A 14,461-nucleotide genomic window follows, 5' to 3' on the forward strand; every position below is an offset into this window, starting at 1 on the left:
GAAAGATGTTTCATTTCTTCAAAGTAAAAGTAAATAATATTAATTTAAGTGATTACTCTGCGATTGTGATTGGTGATACACATACAGTAAGAAAAGCTATAACCATATAATAAACTAGCTGTCGGACCCGTCTTCGACGGGTTTTACTTTGATAGGGTGTCTACCAACCGGGAAATAGGCGGGAATTAAATTTTACTGTGAAAAACTAATAATTAGTTACCATTAACTATTTCGTTAGGAAAATATCACTATTTGAATCAGTGACAGACTTTTTTCTATCAAATTTGTTATTCAGGAACAGTATTTGTCAACTTGTAGTACTGTAATTAATGTATTAAAAATTAATCCTAAATTCTGTGGAAGAAAGGCATAACAGCATAACTGACATTTTTATCAAATTTGAGATAACATCAGATTTGTATATATTTAATATTGCTCTTCAAAGTTCAATAGCTGAAAAATCATTAAAATGGTTATTAATGTAGAAAATAATGGAAAACATAATCGCATAATTGCGTTTTTGACAAAAGGAGACCAGCATAATAACATAACTGCATTCAGCTTAAAAAACAATTGACATAATTAAAAATGAAAATAACCTTTATGAATAAAAACAATAAGAATTTTGTAATAAAATGTTTTCAGTAAAATACATTTTTCGTACTTTAAATTAAATATATTTATTTTAATAAAACTGGAACAAATTTTTTATAGCATAAATTGTGCATTTAATTATGTACTAATTTTTAAGGGTATTTCTATTCTAAAAAATTTTGGAAAGTATTTAAAAAAATAAATTGAAAAATTCTTCAAGTTGAACAGTAAAGTAAATTTTTTCTTCGTTTCAATAAATTAAAAACATTTTATAAAAAATAAATTTTATAACTAAATAAACTCTTATAATTTTTTCTAACGAATTAATAGTTTAATTTGTCTTTGTATGAACAATTTTTTATTATGAAAAATCAAACCAAAATAAATTGTGACATTAAAAGTGTCTGAAGTTGGACTCATATACAATCTGAACTTGCATAACCGCATAAGTGCAATAAAACTCATGATTTCGATGAAAAATTATCAAAATTTATATCAAATCGTGTGTTTTATTAAATGTTATAAAAGAATTTTGAAAATATATTAAATAATAATACTAAATGCAAAAGACCGAACAAATCTGTTAATTTTCTGAATTGACAGAAGTGAGAGAACATTAAAATTAATTTATCTCGAAATCATGACAAATGCAGTTATGCTGTTATGCCTTTCTTCCACAGAATTTACACCAGCTTTTGGAGTCAAAGTAGAGTCCCTACGTTATACGATTGCTAAAACCTAAATAAAATCTATATGTTTAAGCTAAAAGTAGGGCTTAAATTTTGACTGGGGTCTGTTTACATAAATATTACATCAATAAAAATTAAAGTAAAAAGCAGTTTTTTAAAACAAATTAATAGAATAAAATTTTTTAATTTGGTAAGAAAATTCCCGGTTTTTCCTGGTCAAATTAAATACCCGGCTATTTATCCCACAGCAAAATGTGTCTCATTGAGGAAGCACGGTGTGACTCGCACGTCATGTGCCTAAAGTGCAACAAAATCAGAACGAGTGACAGCTAAATGCGTCTCATTATGCACGCACCGCGTGACTCGCATGTCCTGTGCCCGAAGTGCGACGCATGATTGTTATCTGGGAAGATGTTGTACTCAATTATAGAAAGTTTGAAAGCATTTTTTAAAAAAATGTAAAATTTGAAAATTTTTGATTTTTTTTATTTGTAAAAAACAGTCCACGGTATGGAACCATTAATAATACAAAATTGGTAGAAATACAGCGTAGAAAGTACAGTTACTATTTTTACATTATTGAACTGCTTTTAAGGGGACATTCCAGTTCAAAACAGGCAAAAAGAAGGCTTTTTTAGTATATATTATTAAAATTACTATGACATTTATTTAAAAAATTTCTGTTACATGTAATAAATAATTTATTTAAGAAGTTGTAAAAAATTTTTTTTTCATTTTTATTTCAAAATGGCAGCGATATACGCCATTTGATGATATACGCATGATGACGCTGAATCAAAAGCCGTTTGATTTTTTAAAATCGCTTCAGAAGAACTCGAGATATCACTCTCACCAGATCAAAAAAAGACATTTTGAGAAAAACGCATTTAAAGTTTTTGTTCATAAGTTTCGAAATTTTTTTTAAAAATCATCGGATTCGCTTGAAAATTGTTACTCAAGAGGTTTTTGAGGTCGCTAATTACGAATATGGAATCAGATTTTTAAAATTCAAAATGGCGGATCCAATATGGGGGACATTTTTTTTCAAAATCATTGGATTTGCTTGAAAATCGTTAGGGGGGGGTTTTTGGGGTCGCTGATTACGTATATGACATCATTTTTTCAAAATTATAAATGGCGGATGCAATAGGGTGGACGAAAAAAAAATTAAACGAAAAAAAAATTAAAATAAAAAAATTTTCTTTTCCGACATATTGGATCCACCATTCTGAATTTCGAAAATTTGATATCTAATTTGTGATCAGCAAAACCACCCAGTGAGAAATTTCTCACCGGTCCAATATCGGTCCAATATTGGGAGCCAAGAGACCGATCATCGGTCCAATAAAGGCTCCCAATATTGGACCAATATGGGCTGATGCTTGGGATGTAACGGCATCGCCAATCATCGGTTGTCAATATTGGTCCAATATTGGCCGAATATTGGCAACCAAGAGAAAAAAATTTTTTTAAATAAATTTTTTTTAATTAAATAATAATAATAAAAAATTAATGTTTATAATTTTTGTTGAATATATTTATTTTTTTAATTATTTATTTTTAATAATTCATGTAAATAATAAATAATTTATTATTTATAAATTATAATTATTTAAAAATGCAGCAGCTATTAGGAAATAGCATTCTGCAAAAAAATTCTATCATTGAAAAATCAATGATAGGCGAGAGATATCTGCGTCATTAAATAGATTCGCAGATATACTCTGGTCTCGCGACGAAACTCTCGATACTTATATACACTGGAGTCGCCGTGTCAGTTGCGAGAACGGTTACAGCGTCCCTCTTGCGGCAGAGATAAGAATTGTCACGTAAACTGCTAAATCGCTTTACCGACCGCCTTATTATACCCGCACTTTACGTGACAATTCTTATCTCCGCCGAAAGAGGGACGCTGTAACCGTTCTCGCAACTGACACGGCGACTCCAGTGTATATAAGTATCGAGAGATTCGTCGCGAGACCAGAGTATATTTGCGAATCCGTTTAATGACGCGGATATCTCTTGTCTATCATCTGCGAATCTATTTAAAGACGCGGATTTCTCTCGCCTATCATTGATTTTTCAATGATAGAATTTTTTTGCAGAATGCTATTTTCTAATAGCTGCTGCATTTTTAAATAATTATAATTTATAAATAATAAATTATTTATTATTTACATGAATTATTAAAAATAAATAATTAAACAAATAAATATATTAAACAAAAATTATAAACATTAATTTTTTATTATTATTATTTAATTAAAAAAAATTTATTTAAAAAAATTTTTTTCTCTTGGTTGCCAATATTCGGCCAATATTGGACCAATATTGACAACCGATGATTGGCGATGCCGTTACATCCCAAGCATCAGCCCATATTGGTCCAATATTGGGAGTCAATCGGCGCCCAGCACGGCAACCAATATTGGACCGATATTGGACCGATTAAAGTCTATTGGCAATTTCTCACTGGGCAAATACATTTTTGTTTGTCTTTTTTAAAAAATGCAAATGAGAAAACATTTAAATCATTCGATTGCTTATCCGCATACAAAAACATCTTTGACATGGCGAAGAATAAGGATGTATAACTTTTGTTTTACTTCGAATTTTGCAATAATATTTTAGGAGAGTATACTAGACACTATAAGAAATCCGAAAATAAAAACAAAAAAAAATCGATTTTTTTGACATTTTGAACTGGAATGTCCCCTTAATATCAAAATACAGTCAACTCTACGAATAGTGCCGCTATCAATAGTGCCACTTCTCCTCTTTCTCGCTCGAGCTCTATCCCCACTTTAGCGACTCAGCACGGCTTCTGAATTTCGAGTTTCCCCTAAGAGAGAAATATACAAACAGTGGGGGTACTACAGTTCCAAGAAAAGTCGTAAACGCTGTGCAATTTTGCGGCACTATTCATAGAGTTGACTGTAAGTGAAAAAACCAAAGATTGATATTTATCATCGGGTATGAATGTACAAGAAATTGTAGAAAGGTCATATTGCATATAATTCGGATTATTAAAAATCACCTAAAGAAATTAAATGTTGTGAAAAAATTTGAGCATGAGAATTTATACAATCAAAAAATTGAACAGATATATTAAGTAGGGGATGTTATTGGAATTTCACAAACATGTAATGTACCTTTGACCGCTACTTTAATTTTTTGAAAAAATTCAATATCTCCTGTTCTAATTAATATTTTTTAAATCTGTAAATTTATAAACCTTCCTTGGGACAAGGTCTAAGAACGTTCTGCCAAATTTGGTTTCAAACGGTTTAGCCGTTTTTAAGTGATGCGCGAACAAAGATTCTGTGACATAAATACACACACATACAAGAAATTTTTTATTAGTATATTTAGAATCCTTGATGCTCAAAACGAATAATTATGTGCAAAATTTAAAGTTCTGAGCAATGTACAGACAAAAGTCTGATTTTATATATATAGATTAGTTTTGGGTCCAAGTCGATTTTTCTATAAGTTTTTGAATTGAATAGTTTTCTATACAGACTTAAGGGGTTACACCACTGTAGACATTAAAAAAAATTTTTTATTTTTTTATTAGCTTAAAAAATTTTTTGAACCTTCTAGAATAAGGAAAAAAAGGATTTATACATGTCTGAAATCGATTTTATTGAAATTTCAAGCTTTTTTACCGGAGAAGAATTTTAACTTACATAAAACATGCATTACAAAAATGGCTCCAGTGCGGACATTTTGGAATATTTATTAATTAAAATTTGTAATTTTTAAGTTGAATATATAAGTTAATAACTACTTAAAATATTGTTACTGTATTTCCTTTCCTTACACTAAAAAAAAATTATTGAACAAATGCTTCTTACAGCCCGCTGTAGTAGTGTTGCTCTTTTAACGCGTTTTTCTCAAAACACAGTTTTTGAAATCTGCAAGCAGTATAACTCAAACAATTTTCAATATTTTCAATCGGGTTTCTTTATTACATTTCTAAAATTAAATTTTGAACAGAAATACGTAGGGGTTTTTTGATAAGTTAATTTACACAATTGTTATAAACAATTAAGTGTCGTTTTTTTTGGTCGAAAAATGAGTTTATATGCGATTAGATTTAGAATTCCTTTTTTTCGTACTTTCTTTAAAAAAATTTTGATTTTTAGCGTTGTTTTGAGCTTTTGAGTTTTTTTGACCGCATGTAAGGGGGCAGTTTGGGTCTTTTGCATGTACTTTGAAGAATTTTTTTTCATAGTGTTTAAATTTTTACATAAAATTTCTTTCTATATTTTTTGTTGTTAATAGCGAAAAAATGGTGACTGTAAAAAAATCTCGAAAATCTGGTTGACATGATATCTCCAGTCAGAACAGACGGAATCAAAAAAATTCAAACGGATTATTAAAATATAGGTAAGTGGTGTGACACGGCTATTCTACACGGAAAGAAAAAGTCCGTCAACCATTAATGGATTAGTATATTACTTTGAGACGGGACTCTTTTTCCGTTGATGGTTACTTAACTTTACTTAACGATTGAAAACGAGTCATGGATTGATTAGAATGCCAGTATGTGACCAATTGTTTTAGATTTAATGCTGAATTGTTATCAATGGCTGTTTGAATGTTTACGAATCATTAGTGAAAGTTTGTGAAACGTTAGTTGACTCGTATTCTAAATCGGCGCTCTTCACTAGCGCATTGTTGCGCAGTGTACCGATGCGCATTTCTTCCGGTTTCTCTATAGTCCATGTGTTTTTGCTGTCTGCTATACATATCCCTATATACTATTATGTGTAATGTGAATATTTAACTTAACTAATAATTTGCAGTTGAATTGCGTCTAGAAATTGACCTCGATGAAAATATATTTTCTTTTATATTTCTCGCTAATTAAAAAGTAGTTATTAGTGCAAAATCATTTCTCACAAGTTGTGAAAAATTTTGTTATTTGGTATATAAGAACAGTTCGCTTCTAAACTTAAAGTGTTATAAGTGTGCGTTTCTACGTGTAGTTATTATAAGTGCGAAAATGAGTTGGTCTAAAGCGTCTAAGAGTGTAAATAAAATATCGGAACTGCGCAACGAAAAAAATGTGTTCATTCTGTACCAAATAGTGTCTAAAATTAGGGATAATTCTGAAAGAAGTTGAATTTTTTGAATGCTTTTGATAGTCATAGAAAATTTAATAGACAGTTTTCTAAATTTTAGTGAACGAGTTTTATATATTGATGACAGTTTTCTAAATTTTGGCAAGCAACTCGTCACTGATTGTGACTCAAAGTATGTTATCCATTCAATGATTTTGTGTCCCGTCTCAAAGTAATATACTAGTCTATTAATGATTGACGGACTTTTTCTTTCCGTGTAGTCGTGCACAAAATAACATTCTAATTAACATTGTTTCTTCTATATTTCTTTATAATTAAATTGTAAACAATTATATTTACCTCAATTTCGTCAATTACGTTCAATGTTATAAATTTTATAATTTTCACCTGCAAACTCGTCACATCGATGCTTAAATTCTAGAATAAATTGGGAAACTAATCGTTCCAATTTTTTGTTTTCATTGAAAATAATCGCGAGAGTAAAGACTCTCGCCTCTCGTCAACTCCACATTCAACAGTTCAACTCACGGAAAAGGCAGACAACTGAAGTCGTCGTGGGAAGTGCTTCCTGGCATATATAGTCGGAAGTGATTCCCGATTATCCAAGAGTGACAGGAAGACGAATTCAGAGACAGCGACAAGTCACCTGTCAAAACCAGCCCGGTGACACTTCTGTAGATAGTATACAAATATAATAGGATGAAAGTTGATCGTCGCCACCTAGAGAAATGGTGGCGCTGGCTGTACTTTCAGGCCGACTTTTCTCAAAATGCATGGGAAAGTACGAAAATATTTAATTTTCATGTATTAGATTGAATCAGGGACCGTCACGGAAATCAAATTTTGATTTCGTTACGATATTCTAAAACAAAACGAAATTATTATTGTATTTTGATTTTGATTCGGTAACGAAACAAAATTTACTTCCTATTTTGATTCTGATACTGTAACGAAACAAAATTTACTTTCTATTTTGATTCCGATACTGTAACGAAACAAAATTCACTTTCTATTTTGATTCCGATACTGTAACGAAACAAAATTCACTTCCTATTTTTATTCCGATAATGTAACGAAACAAAATTCACTTCCTATTTTGATTCTGATACTGTAACGATACAAAATTTACTTTCTATTTTGATTCTGATATTATAATACTGCAATTCGGTTTTCTTATAGAAACAGAAGTCGATTCGAATTCTATTTCAGATTTCGTATGTAAAAATGATATTATCTTCTGATATATTTGACATTTGCAACAAAATTTAGGTTCAATGAGACTTATACATGCGCAGTAGTATTTTATCAAAATTAAAACAAAAAAGAATTTTGATTTTGATATTGGAATCAAAACTAAATAGAATGGAATTTTGATTTTGATATTGGAACCAAAACGAAATAGAATGGAATTTTGATTTTGATATTGAAACCAAAACGAAATAGAGTTGAATTTTGATTTTGATATTGGAACCAAAACGAAATAGAGTTGAATTTTGATTTTGATATTGGAATCAGAACTAAATAGAGTGGAATTTTGATTCTGATACCCATATCCGACCCTCCCTAGGGGTTTCAAGACCTTGCCGTTGGTGGGAGGTGCACGAGGGGCTTTTACCCAGTGGGAGGCTACTTCTCGATATCTCTCGTGGGGACTGAGGGGGCGAACCCTTCAAAATGGGTCGGCCGCTACAGAAACCGAATCTTCTGTGTTTCGCTGGGCAGTGTCTCAGGGCACGGGGATTTAGAGGGATATCGAGAGAGACGGGATGGACAGAGGCTTAACCGCGGGTCCATTCCGAAGACTTCCTACTGGTGGAAGTCTGACCAAGAAGAAACCCTTCCATGGTTACGTTGGCTGTGCCATGGCGATTGAGGCGCGAGTCTCTGCCACCCAATCCGTGATGAACTCGTGTCCATGGATGAATGATACTAGGGTTAACAAATCCGTCGGGTTCTTCCGTGGGGAGGGGGTTGGACGGGGGACGACCTTCGCTGGGCACAATTAACCGTAAACCGTAAAGCTCGGGAACGGTTGTGTTACAGGAAGGGCCCGTCTTCTGGACGACCCGTCCCCGGGGTGGGGCTTGAATGGAGGTATCTTGAACGAGACTCTGAGATACCAGGCGAACTTTCAGATGTAATTTAGCCTTTTCCTTAAATAGAGGCTCTTTAAGGAATGACCTTTCTTTCCTCTTTTCTCGTGGGACCATAATGGATACTACAGAAACTAATAAAAATAAAACCACACACGTGAGCGTCGAAGAGCCCTTTTGGGGGATCACGATGCTGGCGATCAAGGTGTGGACGCGACAGAGGGGACCGTGAGTCAGTCTTAAATATGGCTGCTTCCGGGATCTACTGTATGCAGATTAACTTGCATCATTGTAAGGGCGCTTCGGCGATTTTAGCCAAGAACTTTGCAAGGATGCAGGCAGCTATAGCCTTTGTTCAAGAACCTTGGGTTTACAAGGGTAAGATCAGAGGTCTAAGTGGCGGTGGGGTGCTAGTCAGTTCACCACAGGAACCAGTTCCAAGGGCTTGTCTGATCTATAAAGGTCTAGATGCTTTCCCTCTATTGGAATTAACTACCAGGGACTTAGTTGTTGTTAAGGCTAAGTACCTAGAAAAGAACGGAAATAAAAGGGAGGTATTAGTAGCTTCCGCATATTTTCCGGGATCGGGGGATGACCCCGCACCACCTGCAGAGGTGGAGAAGTTGGTAGATTACTGTCAACGGCAAGGTCTCCCATTAATAATAGGTTGTGATGCCAATGCGCACCATGTCGTATGGGGCAGCACTGACATTAACGATAGAGGCAGAAGACTTTTAGATTTTCTGTTAGATACAGATTTAGATATTTTAAATCAGGGTAATGAGCCGACTTTCGTTACTGTTAACAGAAAAGAGGTGTTGGATATTACGATCTGTTCCAAGTCTTTTTGTGATGGCGTGAGGGACTGGAGGGTGTCTGATGAAGATTCCCTCTCGGACCACAGGCTTATTACGTTTAGATTGGAATCGAAGGATCGGGAACAGGAGTGGGGACGTAATCCTAGGAGTACCGACTGGGCTTCATATAGTGAAGACCTCAAGGCCTCCATGGCATGCTTCCCCACTTCCTATGGAACGATGGAGGAGTTAGAGCTTGCAGCGGAATATCTGCGAGATTCTATTATCTGTTCCTTTGAAAGGAACTGTGTAGTTAAGAAAATGGGCTTCAATGGGGGCGGTAAATGGTGGACTCCCCGTTTGGAGGAACATAGGAAAACTGTAAGAAAGCTTTTTAATAAAGCCAAGAAACGTAGGCATCAGCGAGCATGGGATGAATATCATACCGCTCGCGATTCTTATAAGAAAGAAGTAGATAGGGCAAGGGGTGTCAGCTGGAGAAGTTTTTGCGAGGGAATCGAGAGGGTACCAGAAGCTTCAAGACTTCATAAAGTACTAGCTCGAGACCCAATGGCAAAATTAACTACTATTAAGCTGCCTAATGGGCAGTATGCCCAGGATAAAAGGGAGTGTCTAAAGCACCTGATGGAAGTAAACTTCCCGGACTTTAGAGAAGGTTTGGAGAACAGCCAGGGCATAGGACCAGGTAGGAACCGAGGATATCGGGAACACTGGAAACTAGCAGCCAGGGTTGTAACTCCGGAAGGGATTGATTGGGCAATAAGCACTTTCAAACCATTTAAGGCTTCAGGGGGGGACGGTATATATCCGGTTCTTTTGCAAAAGGGATTGGATTGTATTAGAGTACCCCTGTGTAAAATTATGAGAGCATGTATAGCTCTTGGTTATACACCGGAGTCTTGGAAAAAGACGAGGGTTGTGTTTATTCCGAAGGCCGGTCGGTCAGGCTATACTGCGGCGAAGGACTTCAGGCCAATCAGCCTAACTTCCTTTATATTAAAGACGTTAGAGAAACTGGTGGATAAGTTTATTAGACAGGAATGTCTTAGAGATTTTCCCCTACATCAGGGACAGCATGCATATAGAGCAGGCTTCTCAGTAGAAACAGCCCTCCATTCGGCAGTAGGTAGAATAGAGGGACAAATTAGCAGTGGTGGTTATGCGGTTGGTACCTTTCTTGATATCGAAGGTGCCTTCCCTAACACCTCTAGCAAAACTATCTGCAGGGCAGCCAGAATGCGAGGTGTGCCCGAGCCGCTAGTTAAGTGGATCGACAGCATGCTTCGCGAAAGGGCCCTGGAGGCAGAGTATGGTGAGGCCAAGGTAACCGGCCTTGTCTCAAAAGGGTGCCCACAGGGAGGAGTTCTCTCTCCTTTATTGTGGTGCTTAGTGGCAGATGAGTTAATTAGAAACCTCAATAGCCAGGGATATTATACGCAAAGTTATGCGGATGATTTCCTTATAATTATAAGAGGGCACTCAATTGAGACCCTCTTAGAACTTACGGAACGTGCGCTTAAGATTGTCAAGGATTGGTGCAATCTGACTGGACTTTCTGTAAACCCAGAGAAAACGAATATAGTAGTTTTCACAAGAAAATATAAGGTACCGAGTTTGAAGAAACCGATATTTTATGGAAAAGAGATTTCCTTTTCAGAATCGGCTAAGTATCTGGGAGTAATCCTGGATAAAAAGCTGGTTTGGAGGGAACATTTCGAATATCAGTATAGCAGGTTTTGTACCGCGTTTTGGGCGTGTAGAAGGGCGATAGGGTCATCATGGGGACTAAGGCCTAATATGGTCAACTGGCTCTATCAGATGATCTTAAAACCAAGGTTTCTTCACGCAGTGGTTGTCTGGTGGTCCAGGACTCAACTGATAACGGTTAAAGAGAAACTGGGCCAACTGCAAGCAATGATTTTCAGGGGTATTACGGGGGCAATGAGGACCACGCCAACAGCTGCGTTGGGATTCATGCTTGCCGAGGCACCTCTGCATATTGCCGCGGTGAAAAAGGCGGCTCTTACTATGAGCAGGTTAACTGCGCAGGGAAGGTGGAAGGTTGGTGGTATACACACCAAGCTTCCACGCTCAATTCTATCAATACCAGAATTAAGTATGGTGCAAGATAGAATGATCAAGAGGGTGAAATTTAAACCCCGCTTTAAGATCATTACACCTTCCAGAATGGACTGGAAGAAAGGTTTTCCACTTGGGGACGAAGTCTGGTATACAGACGGCTCCAAGATGGACTGCGGTGCAGGCTTCGGAATTTATCGGAAAACTGGCTGCATTAAAGTGGCTGAGTCATTAGGACAACATGCCACGGTCTGGCAGGCAGAGGTCTGTGCGATTTTAACTTGCGCCCAAATATCCATTCGAAATGGAACAAAGGGCAAGAGGATTAGTATTTGTGTGGACAGTCAAGCGGCCTTAGGGGCTCTGAAAAATCCCACAATAGAATCAAAACTCGTCTGGGAATGCCGCAGCGTACTAGATGAGTTGGGTTCAACAAATAAACTTTCATTGATTTGGGTACCGGGTCACTCGGGAATCAAGGGTAATGAAAGAGTAGACGTCTTGGCGAAAACCGGTTCCGAGACGAAATTTATAGGTCCTGAACCAGCAGTGGCAATAATGCCATGCTTGGTTAAGGGAGCCATAGAAAGATGGGGTGAAAAGGAACATGAGAAGTATTGGGCGAACGTTGGGGTGGGAAGGCAAGCGAAAACTCTGTTGGGGTTAGCACTCAACAAGAGGCGAGCGAGCGATCTCCTAAAACTCGATAAGATCAGAGTTAGAACCGTAGTTCGTCTACTTACGGGTCATGGACTATTGAACTACCATCAGCATAAAATAGGCAGACAAGTTTCACCTATGTGCAGACTGTGTGGGGAAAGTAACGAAACTTCAACTCACATATTATCTGAATGCCCAGCGTTAGCTAGGATCAGGCTATCTAGCTGGGGTCAAGCAATTATTGACCCTAAGCAGGTGAGCAACCTATCGATAGAAGAGATACTGGACTTCTGGAGAAGAACAGGACTCTAAGGGGTTGCTATAAACGAGCGAGCTGGAGTCTGGTACAATGGGTTCTATAACCTAGGTGCTTACTTTCCCCTCTTGAGGAAAATCCAGCTCGATCTCGGTATTAGATTAGATTAGATTAGATTAGACCCATATCCGAATCAAAATAAAAGTATTTTTTAATTTTGTTTTAATTCCGTGACGGTCCCTGGATTGAATTTAATCATATTTTTTTGTATATTATATTGATCCAGTAACTTTTAGACATATTTTGTAATATAATTAACTTCAGAAAAGAGAAAAATATTTTATTTATGATGAAAATTGTCTTCTAACTCATGGCGGGAAATTTAAATAAAATAATAATAATATTATTATTTATTAATTTTTATTAATTGTTTCATAAAATTAATTATCAATACTATTAAATATTACTTAATTAATAAGCAATAATTAATATATAATAATATTATTATTACTTTATTTGAATTTCCCGCCACATTTTGAAAAAAGTCGGCCTGAGAGTACAGCCAGCGCCACAGTAGTCGCCGTTCAATATTTGACCCATTTCTAACTTGAAGTGTCACAGGGCTGGTCAAAACATTGGTTGCGGCCATATTGGATCGGTGGCTTAAGGCCAACGCAGAATAGATCTGTAACCGGAACCGCAATCGTAACCGTAAGCGTAAGAATGAGTTAGAGAAGGATAAACAATATACCTATCCTTCTTTAACTCATTCTTACGGTTACGCTTACGATTGCGGTTCCGGTTACAGATCTATTCTGCGTTGGCCTGTAACATCGGCTCGTACGCAGCGCTCATGTGGCGCCGCGTGTAACTAATTACCGACGGTTCAGAGACAGTTATCGACGAGTGATAATTGACTAACGAACTTTAGCTTAATAATTCCTCTGGGACTCACCTCGAAACTAAACGAAGCGCGGAGAAAGCGACGCGTTCGTGGCTAGGCAGGGTTGCGCAGTTACGCGTAACTCGAGGTTTTCTACGTATGTTGCATGAGGTAACATACGTATGTTACCCCCCACTCTCGAAAAATACATGGATGTAACAATGTAAGGACGTAACATACTAGGTAACATACAGTAACAAACCCAGGTAACATACATGAAGTATGTTACGTACCCATCCCTGTGGCTAGGAAGACGGCCATTTTTTGATAGGCATTCTCGTTCTGGCTGTCATAGTGTGTGCGTCACAATTGTGATATTTTAAATAAAATAAAAGTAAAATAATTTTGTGTCAAAAATGAGTCGTGGGTCGCTCCGAGGCAGACGTCGAATCGACGGTGAGTCCCCTTAATATTTGAATGAGCTGTTCCTCTGACCAGACTCAAGTCTAATTGTCATAACAGTAAAATCGAGTCTTGTTTAGGCGCCTTGCCGCCAAATAATGTTAACAACTTTTGATCAAGTAATAAAAATAAATCAGTGTTGTTCATTGATCATCCTTACTCCCACCCTCTCCGCGGTTATGAGTAATTTAATTAACGATAAATGAGCAGTCGGCATAATATGTTAATCTCTTGGTTTGGTCATTCCGTGTCAAAATGGCCTGGGGCCATGGGCAAATCCATACTCTATGAATAATCAAAATAGATTTTGTCTCTGAACCAAATTTAATCTCTTTGTTTTTGAAAAAAAAAAAAATAATTCCAAATTAAAAATAATTAAATTAAAATTCAATTAAAAATTATAAATTAACTTAATATTAGTAAAAACGTGTTACAGTGGTTACAGCCTGAACTAAAATCATAATTTTTAAATAATTTAAAATCTGTTTTTTAAACAATTTTAGTTGCAAAATAAGGGTTAAAAAGTAAAAAGTCTGCCATTTTGTTATTTTTCAATGAAAATTTTTTATTATAGTTCAGGCTGTAATCACTCACCTATATTTTAATAATCCGTTTGAATTTTTTGATTCCGTCTGTTCTGCCTGGAGATATCATGTCAACCAGATTTTCGAGTTTTTTTTACAGTCGCCATTTCTTCGCTATTAACAAAAAAAATATAGAAAGAAATTTTTTTTATTTAGTTTAATATGTGTAATAATATCTATGTAAAAATTTTAAAATGTTTAGATAAATTTCACTATGAAAAAAAAATTCTTTAAAATACGTGCAAAAGACCCA

Source organism: Leptopilina heterotoma, unplaced genomic scaffold, assembly GCF_015476425.1.
Source record: "Leptopilina heterotoma isolate Lh14 unplaced genomic scaffold, ASM1547642v1 Lhet_15, whole genome shotgun sequence".
NCBI classification, from domain to species: Eukaryota; Metazoa; Arthropoda; class Insecta; order Hymenoptera; family Figitidae; genus Leptopilina; species Leptopilina heterotoma.